This window comes from Nelumbo nucifera, chromosome 4 (genome assembly GCF_055504915.1).
Source record: "Nelumbo nucifera cultivar China Antique chromosome 4, China Antique-T2T, whole genome shotgun sequence".
In the NCBI taxonomy this organism is placed as follows: domain Eukaryota; kingdom Viridiplantae; phylum Streptophyta; class Magnoliopsida; order Proteales; family Nelumbonaceae; genus Nelumbo; species Nelumbo nucifera.
The window spans coordinates 35,089,211-35,107,248 of NC_142652.1; the positions used below are offsets into that span (position 1 = coordinate 35,089,211).

An 18,038-nucleotide genomic window follows, 5' to 3' on the forward strand; every position below is an offset into this window, starting at 1 on the left:
ACCCTAATCCCTTTTTTTTATCAGTGAGTATTCAGATTTATTAAATCAAAGCCAAAGATAGTACAACTTAGGGAGAGGCACGAGATGCTACCTCCCCTTTAAAGAGGGGAGATGGAAGAAACCATCAACCCTTTAGTTAAATAACATAACAAAGGAAGATGAAAATTACAATGAAGCCTAATACAATGAAACCCGAGTAGCCCCTTGTTTAGCAAGATAATCAACCAAGGCATTAGCCAATCTACCCAACCACTGAACTCTAATTGTCATGCCCCTCAATAGCCATTTGACCTTTTTTAAAATATCCTTAAAGTTCCAAGTGACAGTACCAGAGTCAGCCAACCATCCTACTACCACCTTGGAGTCTCCTTCAATTATTAAGTTTTGCACTTCGAGTTGATGGGCAATCTGTACCCCCTGTGCCGCAGCTAGGATTTCAGCCCTCACAAAGTCTCCTATTCCCACCAGTCCCAAAAAAAAGGCAATGATATTACTGTTCTCATCTCTCAGTACACCACCAATCCCAGACAGTCTTGGGTTACCCTGACTACTTCTGTCAAAGTTCAGCTTAACAAAACCCTCCATCAGTGGAGTCCAAGTTACTTGGACTCTAGGCTTCCTAGAGGAAGTGAGGGCAACTGCAGACCAATTCCTCATTAAATCCTCAAAGGAATAATCTTCAAAGAGCTTTAAGGATTTCAGCCACAAAATAGTCCTTGTAACAATACACTCTTTGACCTCAAGAATGCTTCTTTCCTTCTCCTAAAAGATTCTGGAATTTCTCTCTTCCCAAATAGTCCAAAGGAGAGCTGCTCTTATACACTTCAACATGACTCTCCCTCTTCTTGTTGTCCACACAAAGGTAGAAGGGGAAAACAGCAAATTTACCTCAGCTGGCAAGTTCCACCTGCACTCAAACAAATCAAATACCCAATTCCAAATGGCTGCAGTAGAAGGACAAGAAATCAATAAGTGGTAATAGTCCTCATTCTGCGCTTTGCACAAAATACACCAGTTAGGAGATAAACACAAAAAAGGTCTTTTCTTTTGCAGGTTATCCAACGTATTGATTTTACCCAAGTAAACTTCCCAACAAAATACAACAATTTTTGGGGGAATAGGCCTAGACCAAACTTCCTTAACTGGGAAAGCCCGAGGAGAAGAACTAGAGAAGAGGGAATTAAAGAAAGATGCACAAGTAAACAACCCTTTCGGAGTCAAATTCCAAATCCTCCTATCAGGATTTAGTGGGTCCAGGCAAGTAGAACCAAGTAACAATAGGAGCTCAGAAACTGATAAGGACTCCTCATCCCTCAACCCTCTACGGAATCCAAGGTCCCAATTTATCGACAAAGGGGTATATGGGGACAAAAGAAAGGAAGACACAGGTTCTTTCTTATAAAGGGAAATAGAGAAGAGAGAAGGGAACAAATCCTTAAGGGGAAAATTTCCCACCCAAGTGTCTTACCAGAAAAGAACACAAGTCCTAGAGCAAGCATCATACCTTACAAAGCGTAGGAACTGTGGGAGGATGCCATGAATTGCCTTCCAAGGTGTTGCAAGAGTTGCCCGTCTGGATACCCCTGCATCCCGACCATTTCCGGAATAGCCATGGATACTTGCCACCACTTCATGCCATTACCTCTCCCTCTCTAAAGGCCATTTCCACAACCACTTACCTAGAAGGGCTACATTCTTGAAAGTGATATTTCCTATTCCTAATCCTCCTTCCACCTTACTTTGACTAACTATCTCCCATCTAACCAAATGGTCCTTCTTCTCTTGCCCCGACTCCCACAAGAAGTCCCTCATCAATTTCTCTAACCTCTTAGCTTCCCTAGTAGGAATCTTAAAGACAGACAAATCCCTTTTCATTAACTTAATTTCAGTAATTACAAGGAGGCCCTTAACTGCGCAAATAATTTAAAGAAAACATAACTTAAGTAAGGCCCATGTTGAGGCCCATTACAGCAAAGAACATAAACAAAAGAAATAAGTAAGCAAGTAAGCACTCTATGGACCATTCGGCCCATCCTCTCTACACTCCCCCTCAAGCTGAGCATAGATGTCAATTATGCCAAGCTTGCTAGTATCATGCTGAAGTTTGGCCTTGGGGATGCCCTTGGTAAGGATATCAGCTAACTGTCCTTCAGAAGAGATAAATGGTAGACAAACATCTCTAGAAGCCACTCTTTCTCGGATAAAATGTTTGTCAACTTCAATATATTTGGTTCTGTCATGTTGCACCGGATTGTGAGCAATGTTGATTATCATAATATAACATTAATGGCTTATCATACTCAATACATAGTTCCTCCATCAAGGATCGAAGCCAAAGTAGCTCAAAAACTCCATGAGCCATGGCTCTGTATTCGGCTTCAGCTAAAGATCTAGCAACTGTTAGAATGCTTGAGTCAGGGGTATTTTGGTCATTCTGGTTTATTTTCTTGAAAGTGAAAGGTCTATTGTATCTGAGTTTAAGTTGTGTCCCATCTTCTATGAGGGACAGAATTGTCTTTCTTGTAACTCTAAGTTTTATGAATAAAATTCAAGTGGGTCGGCTAGGAGAGATTTTTTTCACATTCTCTCTTCTAGTCTGGCCGAATACTCTTCGTCTCTCCTTCTTTCTCTTTTCTTTCTTCTTTCTTCTTCTCTACTTTGACCTAGACTCAACTAGGGTTTATTCACATGGTATCAGAGCATTAAGGTCTCGTGTCTTCTTGCTGCTGTCTTCTTCCTGAGTTCGCCGCCAGCTTCACAGTAGGTTTCATCATCCTATAGCTGACCTGATTGGAGACTCGGTAAAGGGCTGAAAAGGAGTTGCCGTTTTGAGGGCCTGGAGGTGAGAATGCCTCTGGCCGGTGCTGTGGTGGTCGTTGAAGTGGTATACTAGACCCTCTATTCAGTGTACGAAGAGGGCTGGACGTATACAGGTATGGACAATGTTGTCGTGTGTTCAGAAATGGACTGTGAATGCTAATTTTTTTTGTGCTTCAAAAGTTAGTTGTTGTGGTGCTGGGTGAGATTGATACACATATCAGTCATGTTCCTTTGTTTTCTTGCTCGCATGTGTGCTGAATGAAGAGTAGTAGACTGCTGAAGTCCACGACAGCAGTGGTGTGGTGATGGTTGTGTTGTGGTGGCTGACATATCTATGATTCTAAATGCTTAAAAGTGAACCCCTAGACCTTGTGTGTATTCAGTTCTGCAGTATGAAGAACAAGTGTTCGATGAAATGACTGAGAAATTTCAGCCGTGGTGTGTTGATGGTAAATGGTTCTGCGGTGTGCAGTCCAAATGTTTGATGTGTTGACTGAATGATTTCAGCTTTAGAGTGTAGTGTGTAATGTGCAGTTGAAGAAGGTGGAGTTGGTGGTATCATAAGTGAGATAAGTCTAGTGAAGAGTGTGAGACTGTGGTGTATATTCAAAGGTGGAATAATTGAGATGGCTTCATCTGTAGATAGGAATGACAACAAAACCGGCATCATGCTTTCTCCAGATTATCTAAGTGTTCAAATGACATCCATCAAGTTGAATGGTGAGAACTATGTACCATGGGCAAAATCTGTGGAGGTGTTCTTGAAGACCAAGAGGAAAGTAAAACATGTGAGAGAGGAGAAACCTCCCTCTAATTTCCTTGGGTTTAGTGATTGGGAACAAGATGATGCACAAATAATGACATCGCTTCGGAACAGCATGGAACCAAAGATTAGTGTGAACTTCATGTACCTAGATACAACCAAAGAGATCTGGGATCATGCTAAAAAGTTGTACTCTGGACAAGACAACACAACTACGGTATATCAGTTATACCAAGAATACTTCAATTTGAAACAAGGAAGTCAAAGCTTAGAAGAGTATTATGCAAGTTTGAGGAGCATCCGCAATGAGCTAAATGTGTATCACCCTCTAACATCAGATGTCCAGATCCAACAACAGCAACGTGAATAGCTTGATGTGACTAGGTTTCTTGTAGGCTTGAAGGCTGAGTATGAGCCTGTTAGAGCACAGATATTGGGGGGATCAGCTCTCCCCTCACTTGAAGAAGTTTTTGCCCGTCTTAAGAGGACATCCATTGAGCCGGTGGAACATTCTTCCTTCTCTGATAGATCTGGTTTGGTAGTGACTAAAGGGAGTGGCCGTGTAGTAGAAGTGGTGGTGGCAGCAGTGGCACTCCAAGCAACCGTGGTGGACACATGTTTAACCGGGCTAGTGGCCGGACTAGAGGCCGAGAGTCAGGGGGAGGTCGTGGAAAACGAAGGAGTAATGCTCAGAGAAAATGTACACATTGTGGCTTAGAAGGGCACACAGTTAATTTCTGCTATGATTTGCGTGGTCCACCCAACACTTGGGCTAACCATGCTACATCTAAGAGTAGTAGCACAATTACTGAAAGCCAGCAAACTGCCCCAACCTCCTCCACACCCGTTTGTGCTTCCGAGCAGGAAATGGTGAGTGTACCAAGGGCAGTATATGAGCAGTTCCTTCAAACATCTCAGAAGAACACAACTACACTTGCCCATTCAGGTATGACTTGCTTAGCTTCTAAAGCCTCACCCAGGATCATTGATTCTGGAGCCTCAGACCATATGTCTGGGACTCTTGATGTATTTTCTTCCCTTTCTCGCTCCTCCACATCTCAGACAATTACACTTGCTAATGGTTCTACATCTCCTATTTGTGGTGTTGGTGATGTTGATCTCTCCTCCTTGTCTTTAGCATCTTTTTTATATGTTCCTAAGTTCCCTTTTAACCTTATGTCTGTTAGCAGATTAACAAAGTCCCTTAATTGTTCTGTAACCTTCTATCATTCTTTTTGTGTGTTTCAAGATCTCAAGACGGGGAAGAAGATTGGTGGAGGGCATGAAACAGGTGGATTGTATTACCTTGATGGTGGTGGCCCCCCAGTGGCTTTTCAGTCCTCTCTTACTCCTCTCCAATGGCACTGCAGACTTGGTCATCCCTCTCTCAAGGCTTTGAAGCTGCTAGTTCCTTCCTTGAGTCATCTTTCATCATTAGATTGTGAGTCATGTCAGTTGGGAAAACATCATCGAGTCTCATTTAGTCCAAGAATTGATAATCGTGTCTCAAGTCCTTTTGCTTAAGTTCATTATGATGTATGGGGTCCAGTTAAAGTGGTGTCATACAATGGGTTTAAGTATTTTGTAATTTTTGTTGATGACTTTTCAAGGATGACATGGATCTATCTTATGAAAGACCGTAGTGAATTGTTCTCTATTTTTCAGAACTTTCATGCTGAAATACGCACTCAATTTGGTGTTCATTTGAAAATATTTCGCTCCGATAATGCCAAAGAATACATCTCTTCACCATTTCAGCAATACCTAGAACATCATGGAATAATTCATCAAACTTCTTGTGCCTACACCCCGCAACAAAATGGTGTAGCTGAACGGAAAAATAGACATCTTCTTGAAACTGCTCGGTCCTTGGTGATCAATATGCATGTTCCAAAGCATTTTTTGAGTGATGCTGTTCTTACATCCTGTTATCTGATAAATAGGATGCCCATGTCAATCCTTGGAAGTCAATCCCCTTTCTCCGTGTTGTTTCCCACTTTGTCTCCATTTCCTCTCATCCCAAGAGTCTTTGGCTGTGTTTGTTTTGTTCAACACTTGGGGCCTAGAGTAAACAAGCTAGATGCTCGAGCTACGAAGTGTATTTTTCTTGGCTACTTTAGGACTCAGAAAGGGTATAAGTGTTATAACCCAAAATTTCATAAATCGTTTGTGTGCTCTGATGTCACCTTCTTTGAATCAGTCCCATTTTTCTCAGATGCCGGGGTCTCTTCTCCCTCTGTGGTTCCTCTTCCTGTACCGGTTGTGGACCCTCTTCCCGTAGCTCCCATTCCTACTGCAGATGCACATCATATGCCTGTTACTACAGAGAGGCCGCCAATTACTCAAGTGTATACCCGCAGAAGTGCTTTGGCCCCTCCTCCACTTCAGCACCTGTCGAGGGATCCTGCTACTGCTCCTTCTCCCTCAGATCTTGATCTCCCTATTGCTTTGCGGAAAGGTAAACGTACTTGTATTTCTCATCCCATTTCAGACTATGTTTCCACTGCTCACCTTTCTGCTTCTCATTGCAAGTTTATATCATTACTCTCATAGGTTCCCATTCCCAAGACTGTACAGGAAGCCCTTACCTCCCCAGGGTGGCGGCAAGCCATGGAAGAAGAACTCTCTACTCTACAACATAATCACACGTGGGAACTCACCACCCTTCCTCCTGGTAAGCACACTGTTGGGTGTAAATGGGTCTATACAGTGGAGCATCTTCCTGATGGCAGTGTGGAACGATTGAAGGCACGGTTAGTGGCCAAGGGCTATTCTCAGTTATATGGCGTGGACCATATGGAGACATTCTCTCCTGTGGCTAAAATTGGTTCAGTTCGGGTGTTGATCTCATTAGCTGCTATGTATGATTGACCTCTCGTACAACTTGACATAAAAAATGCCTTCCTACATGGTGATCTTGTTGAGGAGGTGTATATGGAGCAACCACCAGGGTTTGTTGCTCAGGGGGAGGCTGGTAAGGTGTGCAGGCTCAAAAAGGAAATCTATGGACTGAAACAATCTCCACGTGCATGGTTTGGTAGGTTCAGTGAAGTGGTGAAGGCCTTTGGGATGAAACAATGTCAGGTTGATCATTCTGTGTTCAGCTATAACTAAAGGATGGGAAAATCTTGCTAGTCGTGTATGTGGATGATATTGTCATAACTGGAAGTGGCAGCAATGGAATTGACAGACTGAAAAAATTCTTACAGGACCATTTCAATACGAAAGATCTGGGGAGGCTAAAGTATTTCCTAGGAATAGAGGTTGCGAGGTCAAAACAGAGGATCAACCTATGTCAGAGAAAATATGTTCTTGATCTACTTGAAGAAACGGGGTTGTTAGGTGCTAAACCAGCAGAGACTCCTATGGAACTCAATGCCAAGTTAAGTGTGGATGCAGGTGAAGAGTTTGATGATCCTGGAAGATACAAAAGGTTGGTGGGAAAGTTGAACTACCTGACCATTACCCGACCTGATATATCATTTGTTGTGAGTGTGGTGAGTCAGTTTATGCAACATCCCCGAGTTCCTCACTGGGAAGCTGTTCTGAGAATTGTTAGGTACCTAAAGGGTGCTCCAGGTCGTGGTTTGTTATACCAAAAGGGAGGAACTCTTGAGATAGTAGGGTACACAGATGCTGACTAGGCTGGCTCTATATCAGACAGGAGGTCAACCACAGGGTATTGTACCTTCCTGGGTGGCAATCTTGTAACTTGGAAGAGCAAGAAGCAAAGAGTGGTGGCAAGAAGTAGTGCAGAAGCAGAGTACAGGGCTATGGCCCATACCACATGTGAACTAGTATGGCTAAAGAACTTACTACAGGAGATGGGATTCTCAATTGACAAACCCATGAAACTATACTGTGATAACCAAGATGTTGTTCACATCTCATCCAATCCCGTCTTCCATGAAAGAACAAAACATATTGAGGTGGATTGTCACTTTGTGAGAGAGAAAGTGATAAATGGGGTAATAACTACATCTCATGTGAGCTCAGGAAATCAGTGGGCAGATCTCTTCACAAAGGGATTGTCTCGAGGAAGAATAGATTACATTTGTAACAAGCTGGGACTATATGATATATATTCTCTAGCTTGAGGGGGAGTGTTAGAATGCTCGAGTCAGGGGTATTTTGGTCATTCTGGTTTATCTTCTTGAAAGTGAAAGGTTTATTGTATCTGAGTTTTAAGTTATGTGTCCCATCTTCTATGAGGGACAGAATTGTCTTTCTTGTAACTCTAAGTTTTTTGAATAAAATTCAAGTGGGTCGGCTAGGAGAGTGATTTTTTTCACATTCTCTCTTCTAGTCTGGCCGAATACTCTTCTTCTCTCCTTCTTCTTCTTTCTCTTTTTTTTCTTCTTTCTTCTTCTCTACTTTGACCTAGAATCAACTAGGGTTTATTCACAGCAACAATTGATTGCTTCTTGCTTCTCCAAGAAACGATATTACCTACCACCAAGCTACAATACCCAGAAATTGACCTTTTATCATCAATGTTTTCGGCCCAATCAGCATTTCTGTAAGCCTCCAGTTTCATATGACCATGTTTAGCAAATAGAATTACCTTTCAAGGAGAACCCTTTAAATAACACAAAATTCGTTCTGCTGCTGCCATGTGAGAGTTCCTGGGAACATGCATGAATTGACTAATGCAGTTGACAGCATATGCAATGTCTGGTTGAGTCATGCACAGATAGAGCAGCTTCCCAAGTATCCTCTGGAAGACTCCCTTATCTTTCAACAATGCTCCACCTAAGGCAGAAAGTTTATGACTCGTATCAATAAGAGTAGCAAATGGTCTACCACCCATCTTCCCTGTTTCAGTGAGAAAGTCAAGCACATACTTTCGTTGAGAGATAAGGATTCCATCCTTAGACCAAACAACTTCTATGCCAAGAAAATACCTCAATTCCCCTAGATCTTTGATCTCAAACTCTGTATGAAGGAAAGATTAAAGATCATTAATCCCTGTTACATCATTACTAGTCACAACTATATCATCAACATATATGTGATTCATATGTGAAGATACAATATGGAAGCTTGAAGAAAAGAACAAAGTAAAATGTTAAAGACTACCTAAGGATGGGGTTCGTGCAAGCAAGTTGGTGGAGGAGATCCCTAAAGGTAGAAGCAAAAAATATTTTGATGGAAGAAATGAGAATCAAAGGGAAGGTAAGTCTGAAGGTAAGGGAAGAAAAAAGGGTACAATACTGCTGGAAGGGTTAGAAGTGGTTGAGTGGCTAAGAGGTTTCATAGCTGGAGCTTGTTCAAAAGGCAAGCAGATAAACTGGTATGAACTTAGTACATTAGAAGGGAGAAGATATGTAGTTGAATGAAAGAGGAACACAAAAGGATCCTTCATAGCTTTGATGAATACTTTGGCAAGGGACAAAGGCAACTGGTGTGTCTGCCAGCAGAAAAACAGAGCGAAGGTTGGGGAGAAGTTGACAGGTTGCTCAAAGAGTTCTTAGCTCAAAGAATATCAAGTGAAAAAGAAGACTTCACAGGGAAGGAGAAGGAATGCCAGAGCAACAACAGGGTAGAGCAAGAGCCATTGGTCATGGAAAAAACAAAAGGCCAATGCAGAATGGTAGGTAGTCTAGAGAGGAAAGATTGGGACAGTAAGTTTGTGATACAAACCAAGGAACAGGTCAAAGATTGGAAGAGGGTAGCTGATCTACTGAAAACTAGGCTGAAGCTGAAAAGAGTCTTCATAGTAACCCCTTTCAATAACTGCAGAGCCCTCTTAGACCCAATAGAGAATGAAGTGGAAATTTCAGCCCTCAATATTCAGGATGAGCTAGGATCATTCACAGTTTTCAAATGGAGTCCAACATCTAACTCCAAGGACTTTTTTGTCGAAGATGGTGTGGTGGTGCGTGTAATAGGTCTGCCATTTCATCTGTGGAAACAAGAAGTAGCAGAATCCATTGCAGTTTTGTGTGGAGGACTCTTAGAAGGAGCATTCTGGGATGACCTTTATTCAGCAGCAATAATACTAAGTGGTGTGAAGCCAGATGATATTCCACGAAAGGTAGAGGTACGAACAGAGGGGAGCTTCGTCTCTGTGTGGCTAGCATCTTCCATTGAAGCAGGGCTGTGGAAGGAGGTGAAAAGAAGTAAGAAGAAGCTTTACGTGGAGCTATGAGATTGGCTAGTTCAAATGGGAAGGCATGTTTCACTAAAATGAGCCAACAAGGTCTGGGAAACCAAAAAGGTTTGGGGCAGATGGAAGGTCAAAACTGTAGAGAGAAAGGAAGCTTTTTGACATGTGGCAGATCTTATGCGCAGGTGGCTTCAGGGGAAAAAGACAAAAATTTCCAAGTGCATAAGGGGGGAAGGTTGAACCAGCAACCTCAGTTTGGTTCAAAAGGGAAGGTTGCTGGTTTGTTGTTTAAAATAGGGGGGTGTGGCCTCTTAAAAGGTCACGTGAGAGAGAAAGGAGTAGAAAGTGGGCCCATTCGAGTGGACCCCATTCCTGGTGGGCCGAAGAAAATAGCCCAAGTAAAAAGTGCTCCTTTTAAAGGGTTTGAACCCAAGGCCCAATCCAGGAAAGTTGGGCCAAGGGAAATTTTAAAGACTCGCGTGACTAGGAGGAGGGATGAGTTGATGGACGATAACAAGCGTCTATCTTCTTCTACTTCGAATCCCTCCTTTCGGCTGAACGCTCAGGCGCAAGGTCTCAAGCTTCTCAGTCTCGTGACTCTCTACAATGGGTTCCCTCCAACATGGCGAATCGTTTTTTACCTGAAAGGCGCAATCCAAGAAGTCTGAAACATAGAGATACTAACAGAACAGAGCTTGAAGATTGGTCAAGTGATCAAGACAGCAGGGACGATTCTGATAGTGTTGAAACTGTAAGTTTGGGAAGTGTGAATCTGAAAAGCAACAACGAACTACTTGAAACAGAAAGTCTACATACAGAGCTGCTATTTATAGAGGAAGAGATCAAAATTGTAGGCTGCGAGAAGACTAGAAATGGTGAAGAAAGTGGTCCTAAAGCTGCGCAAGCTCCCCTCCCCTCCACCGAGGGAGCTGACCTGGAGTCTAATCAAATGCAATATTTTGGTGGAGAGGGACAAAAATATGCCGTGAGGATGGATGGGGGTAATCCAGTCTCGGAAACACAGAGAAAGGAATTCCAAGTGGGTAGGCTTTCAGGAAGTGATACTATCACTGCGTCTACTTCACAACAATGTCCAGAAAGGGGAAAGGCCCTTAAACCAAATGAAGCCTGTCAGCAACTCAAACCCAGTGATCCTAATCCAACCTTAGTCCTACCAGGTATGGGTGTCATTTCTTTTTTGGGTACTGACTTGTGTGCTAACAGATTGGGTACTGACTTGTGTGCTAACAGATTAGGATCACCCATACCCGGTATGGGTGATCCTAATCCAACCTTAGTCCTAACAGATATTCCAGGAGAGGCTGGTAGAAGGTAGTAACCGGGGGGGGATTAAGATACAATAGCTAAAGATTGCATAGGAAATTGCAATATCCAGCAATCAGTTACAATTCTGCCCAATACAATGAAGATCTATTTGCCCCTTGTTTTGCTAGGGTATCCGCCATCCCATTTACATCCCTTTTAACCCAACCAAACTGAGAGTTGAACTTCCTTGCAAGTGTGTCAATTTCTCTGAAAATAAACTTCAGCTTCCAAGGTGTTGATGTGATGTTTTTGGCCCAAGAGATGACCAATAGAGAGTCTCCTTCAATTTCTAAGTCTGTTGTTCCTGTCTGCTCAGCCATCTTTAGACCTTGAAGTAGGGCTAGAGATTCAGCCTGTATCGAGTCACCATAACCTATTGGTCCAGAGCAGAGTGCCACCACCACACCCAGATAATTTCTAAACACACCCCCTATGCCTGCCCTTCCAGGGTTGCCAAGAGAACTCCCATCAAAATTCAGTTTTAGTTTGTTCCGTGCTGGTGGCTTCCATTCCATGCTTACAAAAACTTTGGGTACATCTGTTTGTGCTATTTCAGCCCAATTCCTTAGTATCTCATTCGTGGAGTAGTTTCTAAAAATCTCCATGGTCTTCGCCCAATGTGCAGTTCTGATTTTTATGGCTTCAATAACTTCCTCCATTGTTTTGCTTTTTCCTGAAAAGATTCTTAGGTTTCTTTCCTCCCAAATTGTCCATACTGTAGCTACACTCACTGCCTTCCATATACATTTTCCCCTTTTCTTCCGTTGATATAGGAAAGAGGGGGCTGAATAGATTTACCACATCCTGTGGGGGAGCCCATCTGCACCCAAAGAGAGAACAAACAACATTCCAAATACCAGAAGCAAAAGAGCAAGATAATAGCAAGTGGGTTAGAGTTTCACCACATCCCAAACAAAGGACACACACATGAGGAGAGAGGCAATTGTTTGGCCTCCTTTTCTGTTGGGATCTGATTTGTGAATTGCTGGAGGAACAAAAAAAGGAGTCTTGGAGAACTGTTGTAGCCAATATGAGTGTGACCATGGTAACATTCTTTTTCAGACAGTAGATGGAAAGAATGGAGAAAAGGAAGATGTTTATTGTAGCCAATAAAGAAGAAAAAAAGATCTGAAGTGGAAAGGTTAATTTCAGATATTGAGGGAGATTTAGGATTTAGTGGCAGAGGAGAGAGGAGGAAGGGTCTAAAATAAGGAGACTAGGACTTCTTCATGGGTGTTTTGCTATTTTTGTCTCGATGAAAATTATCAGCTAGAATGTAAGAGGTCTAGGAAGTGCAAGAAAGAGAAGGGTTATAAAAGATCTACTTCGAAGGGAAAAACTTGATATTGTGCTATTACAAGAATCCAAACTGATGGAATTAGATGGGAGATGGGTTAGGAGTTTCTGGAGGTCTAGAGGTGGTTGGACTTCGCCTCCTTCCTGGGGAGCCTTGGAGGGGATTGTAACATTGTGGAGGGAGGATGCAGTGGAAGTAGTGGAAGAATTGATAGGCAGATTCTCCATTTACATTAAAGTTAAGAATGTTGAGGATGGGTGTGTATGGGAGTAACCAACGTTTATGGCCCTAACTCTTATAGAAAGAGAAATGAGATATGGGAGGAATTATATGCAATCAAGGGATTATGGGATGGCCCTTGGTGCCTGGGCGGGGATTTTAATGTCATTAGATTCTTTGAGGAAACCAGTAATCCCCAACAGGTAATCACAACAAGTATGAGGAAATTCAATGGCTTTATTGAAGATTGTGAGTTGAAGGAAATGCCTTTGTTGCAAACCAGTTTTACATGGTCCAACCTTCAGGAAACCCCTTTGTGTTTGAAGTTGGATAGATTCTTATTTAACCTAGCCTGGGAGAATAGTGTGGAAAACTTGGTTGCTAAAGCTTTACCTAGGGTCACCTCTGATCACTGCCCTGTCCAGATAGGCACTGAGACTTTTCCTACTGAACCCAAACCTTTTAGATTTGAAAATATGTGGCTTATCCATCAAAATTTTGTGAAAAAAGTGAAGGAATGGTGGGGTGAGGAGGTGAGGGGGGTAAGACGGAAGGGGGTCAAGTTTCATAAGAAGTTAAAGAGATTGAGGGCCAAAATAAAAGAATGGAATAGAGAACATTTTGGCAGAATTAAGGAGCAAAAAATGAGCCTAATTTTTCGAATAGAAAACCTGGATGTTAAGGAATCCCAAAATGTTTTGACTGAGGATGATAGAGTGATAAGGAGACAGCTGAAAAAGGATTTGGAAGAGGTGTTATTGAGGGAAGAAATTAGCTGGAGACAAAAATTTAGACACAAGTAGATCAAGGAAGGAGATGGGAACACTAGATTTTTCCATGACTTGGCCAATGAGAGACGAAGAAAGAATTTTGTGACCAAGCTAGAGATAGGAGAGGAGGTGATTACCAACCAGGATGATATAGCTAGAAAATTTGTGGACCATTTTAAATCGATCTATAGAAGACCTTTGAGTGAGAGAGCAATCGTGGGAGGGATGGAATGGCCAAGAATTGAGGACGGAATGGAAAGGTGGTTGGAAAGGAATTTTGAGGAAGAAGAGATTAAGAAAGTTGTCTTTCTAATGGATAGATCCAAGGCTCCAAGTCCATATGGCTTTATAATGGGCTTTTATCAAGACTACTGGAAGGTGCTGAAAGAGGATTTAGTTAAAGTGTTTAAGGAATTTGTAGATAATCATGTAATAAGCCCTAAAATCAATGCCACTTTTTTGGCCTTGATTCCTAAGAAGATTGATGCCAACCACCCAAAAGATTACAGGCGTATTAGTCTGGTGACAAGCATCTATAAAATTCTGGCTAAAGTGCTTTCTTTGAGGATCAAAACAATTCTCCCTTCTATCATTAGTGAGACTCAGGGGGCCTTCATTCAAGGGCGACAAATTATAGATCAGATCCTAATTGCGAATGAGTGCGTGGAGGAAATGAAAAGGTCTAGGCAAAGAGGCTTTATTTGTAAATTAGATCTTGAAAAGACCTATGACTTGGTAGACTGGGAGTTTTTATTAGAGGTGATGAGAAATTGTGGATTTGGGGACAAGTGGTGTAGTTGGATATTTGGGTGTATCAGTACCTGTCACTAGTCCATTTTGGTAAATGGTGTAGTGAGGGACTTTTTTCCAGCTTGCAGGGGTGTCAGGCAAGGGGATCCACTCTCACCCTTTCTTTTTGCATTAGTAGCCGATGTGATTCGTAGGATCATTACTAAGGCTGATAGTGAAGATGCCATTAGGGGTTGGAGAATAGGGAGGCACCAAATCCCAGTTACCCACCTTCAGTTTGCAGATGACCCAATGATCTTTTGTGAAGGAGGCTTTAGTGAGAAGGTAGCAAATCTAAAGGAGCTGATCAAAGGATTTGAAAGGATTTCTAATCTCAAAATAAATTTGGAAAAGAGTTGCATAGCAGGTATAAACTTGAAGGATGGGGAGATCAAGGTTATTGTGGATTGTCTTGAGTGTTCCATCTCTACCTGGCCTATGTCATACTTAGGGCTTCCATTAGGGGAAAACCCTAGGGAGAGTAGATTTTGGACCCCTAGTGTTAGAAAAGTTTGAGAAGAGATTAGCCTTGTGGAAGAAGAACTATATCTCTTTGGGAGAGAGAATTACTTTAATAAGAGCTACGTTGGCTAACTTACCTACTCACTTCTTGTTTGTCTTTAGGATACCAATTAGGGAAGCTAGGAAGTTGGAGAAGTTGATGAGAGACTTCTTGTGAGAGCTGAGACAAGAAAAAAATGATCATTTCATTAGTTGGGAAATTGTTTGTAGAAGTAAAGAAGAGAGGGGTTTGGGCCTTGGAAGGGTGATTGAAAAAAATCAAGCTTTATTAGGAAAATGGTTGTGGCGATGGTCATTGGAAAGTGAGAGGCTGTGGCATGAGGTGGTGGGAAGCATTCATGGGAGATCAGAGAATGGACGGGATGCTGGTGTATCAAGGTAGGCTAACCTGGCAGCACCTTGGAAGGCCATTCACAACACCCTTCCTCACTTTCTCAACTTTATCAGGTACGAAGTTTGTTCTGGCAACGTTGTTCGCTTTTGGGAGGATATCTAGTTAGGAGATACCCCCTTAAAGGACCTTTTCCCTTTGCTTTTTTCTGTTTCCTTGTATAAAATAGAGGTGGTTTCAAAATTTGTCTCACTTTTGGGAACACCCTTGGCTCCTAATTGGGATTTTGGGTTTCGTAGGGGACTCAGTGATGATGAAATTGAATCTCTTTCTGATTTGCTACATTGCCTTAATTAGGTTTGCTTGGATCCCTCCAAGCCTAATAAAAGGGTGTGGATTCCTAGACCCAAAGGAACCTTTACTTGTGCTTCTTACTTCAAGTCCATCTCTCAGCTTTCTGCTCAACAACATTTTCCTTCAAAGGAAATTTGGTGTAGGCCAGTTCCCCCAAAGATTATGGCATTTTGTTGGAAAGTATTCTATGGGAAAGTAAATACTCTAGATAACTTACAAAAGAGAAGACCCTTCCTCTATATTTCTCCCAATTGGTTCTATAGAGCCCACGGGGAGGATTGTTACCATCTACTAATATCCTATCCTTTTTTTGCAGACCTTTGGGCTTGGCTACCTTCGTTGTTTGGGAGTAGTTGGAATATGCCAGTAGAAGTTCACATGATCTTTAACCATTCTACTTTCTCTTGGCCTACAAGAAGAGGGAGAATTATGTGGAGATGTGCTTGTGCGGCCTTGATTTGGACTCTTTGGGAGGAAAGGAATGCTAGAATCTTTCAAGAAAAGGAAAGGAGCAATCAGGAATTGAAAGACTGTGTACTGCATAGGGCAATACATTGGTTGAAAACTATGGAAATCTTTCACCAATTCTCCTTTAATGAATGACCTTTGGAGAAACTGGTCAACAATAGCAAAGTGTTCACCCTCAAAAGGATAAGTCGATTACAAGCTGGTCTCCTCCATCTGAATGCTCACTGAAGCTGAACTTTGATGGAAGTAGCATGGGCAATCCAGGCTTATCCGGAATGGGGGGTGTCTTGAGAAACAAGAAGGGAGAGATTTTGTTGCTCTACTCGGGTCCCCTAGGAGTTGGGGATTCCATCCAGGCAGAGCTATTAGCTGCTATACAAGGGGTGCAACTTGCAAACCAGCTAGGGGTACAACATCTAGTAATTGGAGGAGATTCCAAAGTGGTAGTGGGCTGGTTGAAAAATCCTGAAGATGCTATATGGCGCTACAAGAATGAAATGAAGAAATTTAGTTGCTTGACAAGGAATATGATAGTCTCTTTACAGTGGGTGGGGAGATCAGCAAATACTTTGTCCGGGGTCTTAGCTAAGCAAGGGGTAAATCAGGAAGAATTGTTTTGGGCTCAACTGTGATTTCTGTTTTTCTTTCCTAGTGTTACTTGTAAGATTCAAGGAGGGGCTGCAACTCGCGCCCCTCCCTGGGATGTTGTATGAATTCACAACTCTAAATCAGTTTTTGATCAATAAATCTTACTATTATTCATAAAAAAAACACTATATCATCAACATAGACAATAAGATATACCGCCAAAGTGTCTCTCCTCTTCACAAAGAGGGTATGATCAGACTGAGTCTGTATATAGCACCCCAAACCTTTCAAACCATGCCGTAGGTGACTGTTTAAGTCCATAAAGAGATTTCTTCAGCTTGTATACTTTTCTCTCCATATCTGTGTCATACATCCCCGGAGGAACAGACATATAGACCTCCTCATGTAACTCTCCATTCAGGAATGCATTTTTCACATCCAGCTGGTAAAGTGGCCAATCTGAATGTGCAACCAGAGATAGCAGAACCCTCACAGAGGTCATCTTTGCAACAGGGGCAAAAGTCTCCAGATAGTCAATCCCATATGTCTGTGTATAACCTTTTGCAACCAGCCTAGCTTTGTACCTTCAATAGTGCCATCAGCATGATATTTGATGATGAAAACCCACTTACAGTGCACTAGTTCCTTCCCTTCAGGAAAATCAACCACTTCCCAAGTGTCATTCTTATGCAGGGCATCAATTTCCGTTCTCATAGCATCCCTCCATTCTGGAATAGTAAGAGCTTCTGACACTGACTTGGGTATTGCGTTAGAAACAACAGAAGAAAGATAGCCAAAACAGAGAGAGCAAACTATAAGAAAGGTGCTTGGAAATGCAATGTGCAGTACACTTCCTTTTACCTTTCCCGATAGCAATAGGGACATCAAGGTCTGGGAAGGATGTCTCCAAAGTGACTATATTAGTACCTGTTGTCTCTTCTGTGACTAGAAGTGTAGGAGGCTCATGTGATGTAGAGGAAACAATGTACCCACTTCTAATTCTCTAATGTTGGTACAACCTGGGATTAAAGAGAGGACGAGAAGGTAATGGAGGAGGAATAGGGATATTGGAAAGAGAATGAAATGATTGTTCCTCCCTTGACTCATTTGAAGTAGAAGGAGGCTCAAAAGAAGACTCAACTGGGATAGGAAGGGGGAGAGCAAACAATTGTGACAAATTCTCCTCCTTTGGACAATGCTTCTCCAGAGAAGGATCATAAAAAGAAGAAGACTCATCAAAGGTGACATCTATTGAGACAAACCGAGTTCCAGACTTTGGATCAAAACAAAAATAACCCTTTTGTGTGGAGGCATAGCCAAGGAAATGCACTTGTGGGCCTTTGGTTCAAATTTATGTCTCTGGGTACTTGGAATGTGTACATAACAAGTGCAGCCAAAGACACGAAGTGGAATAGGAAAAAGGTCCTTGCCCGATGAAGGAGACTTAAAACCTAACACCCTGGATGGCATACGGCTAATTAGGTAGGTTGCAGTGAGGACAGCATCCCCCTAAAATCTTGTAGAGATATGTGAGGCAAATGGGATACTTCTTGCAACTTCAACAATATGCCGATTTTTTCTTTCAGCAACTCCATTCTGTTATGGAATCTAACACAGGAACTTTGGTGAATAACCTCCAAATCAGTGATTCTAGTATCAAATTGGGTAAAAACAATACATGA

The 18,038-nt window shown here is 42.2% G+C and overlaps 1 protein-coding gene and 1 long non-coding RNA gene across 3 annotated transcripts in view; both read right to left on the bottom strand.

Annotated features, from left to right (window-relative positions):
• LOC104607389 (cycloartenol Synthase) overlaps positions 1 to 18,038 on the bottom strand; it is an 81,456-nt gene that overhangs the window by 35,479 nt on the left and 27,939 nt on the right. The window lies entirely within an intron of this gene.
• On the bottom strand, positions 8,197 to 8,802 carry LOC148792159 (uncharacterized). Its single transcript, XR_016085184.1, has 3 exons — positions 8,663 to 8,802; positions 8,428 to 8,518; positions 8,197 to 8,335 (listed from the first exon to the last, which is right to left on the bottom strand). It is a non-coding gene; the product is annotated as an uncharacterized LOC148792159 (long non-coding RNA).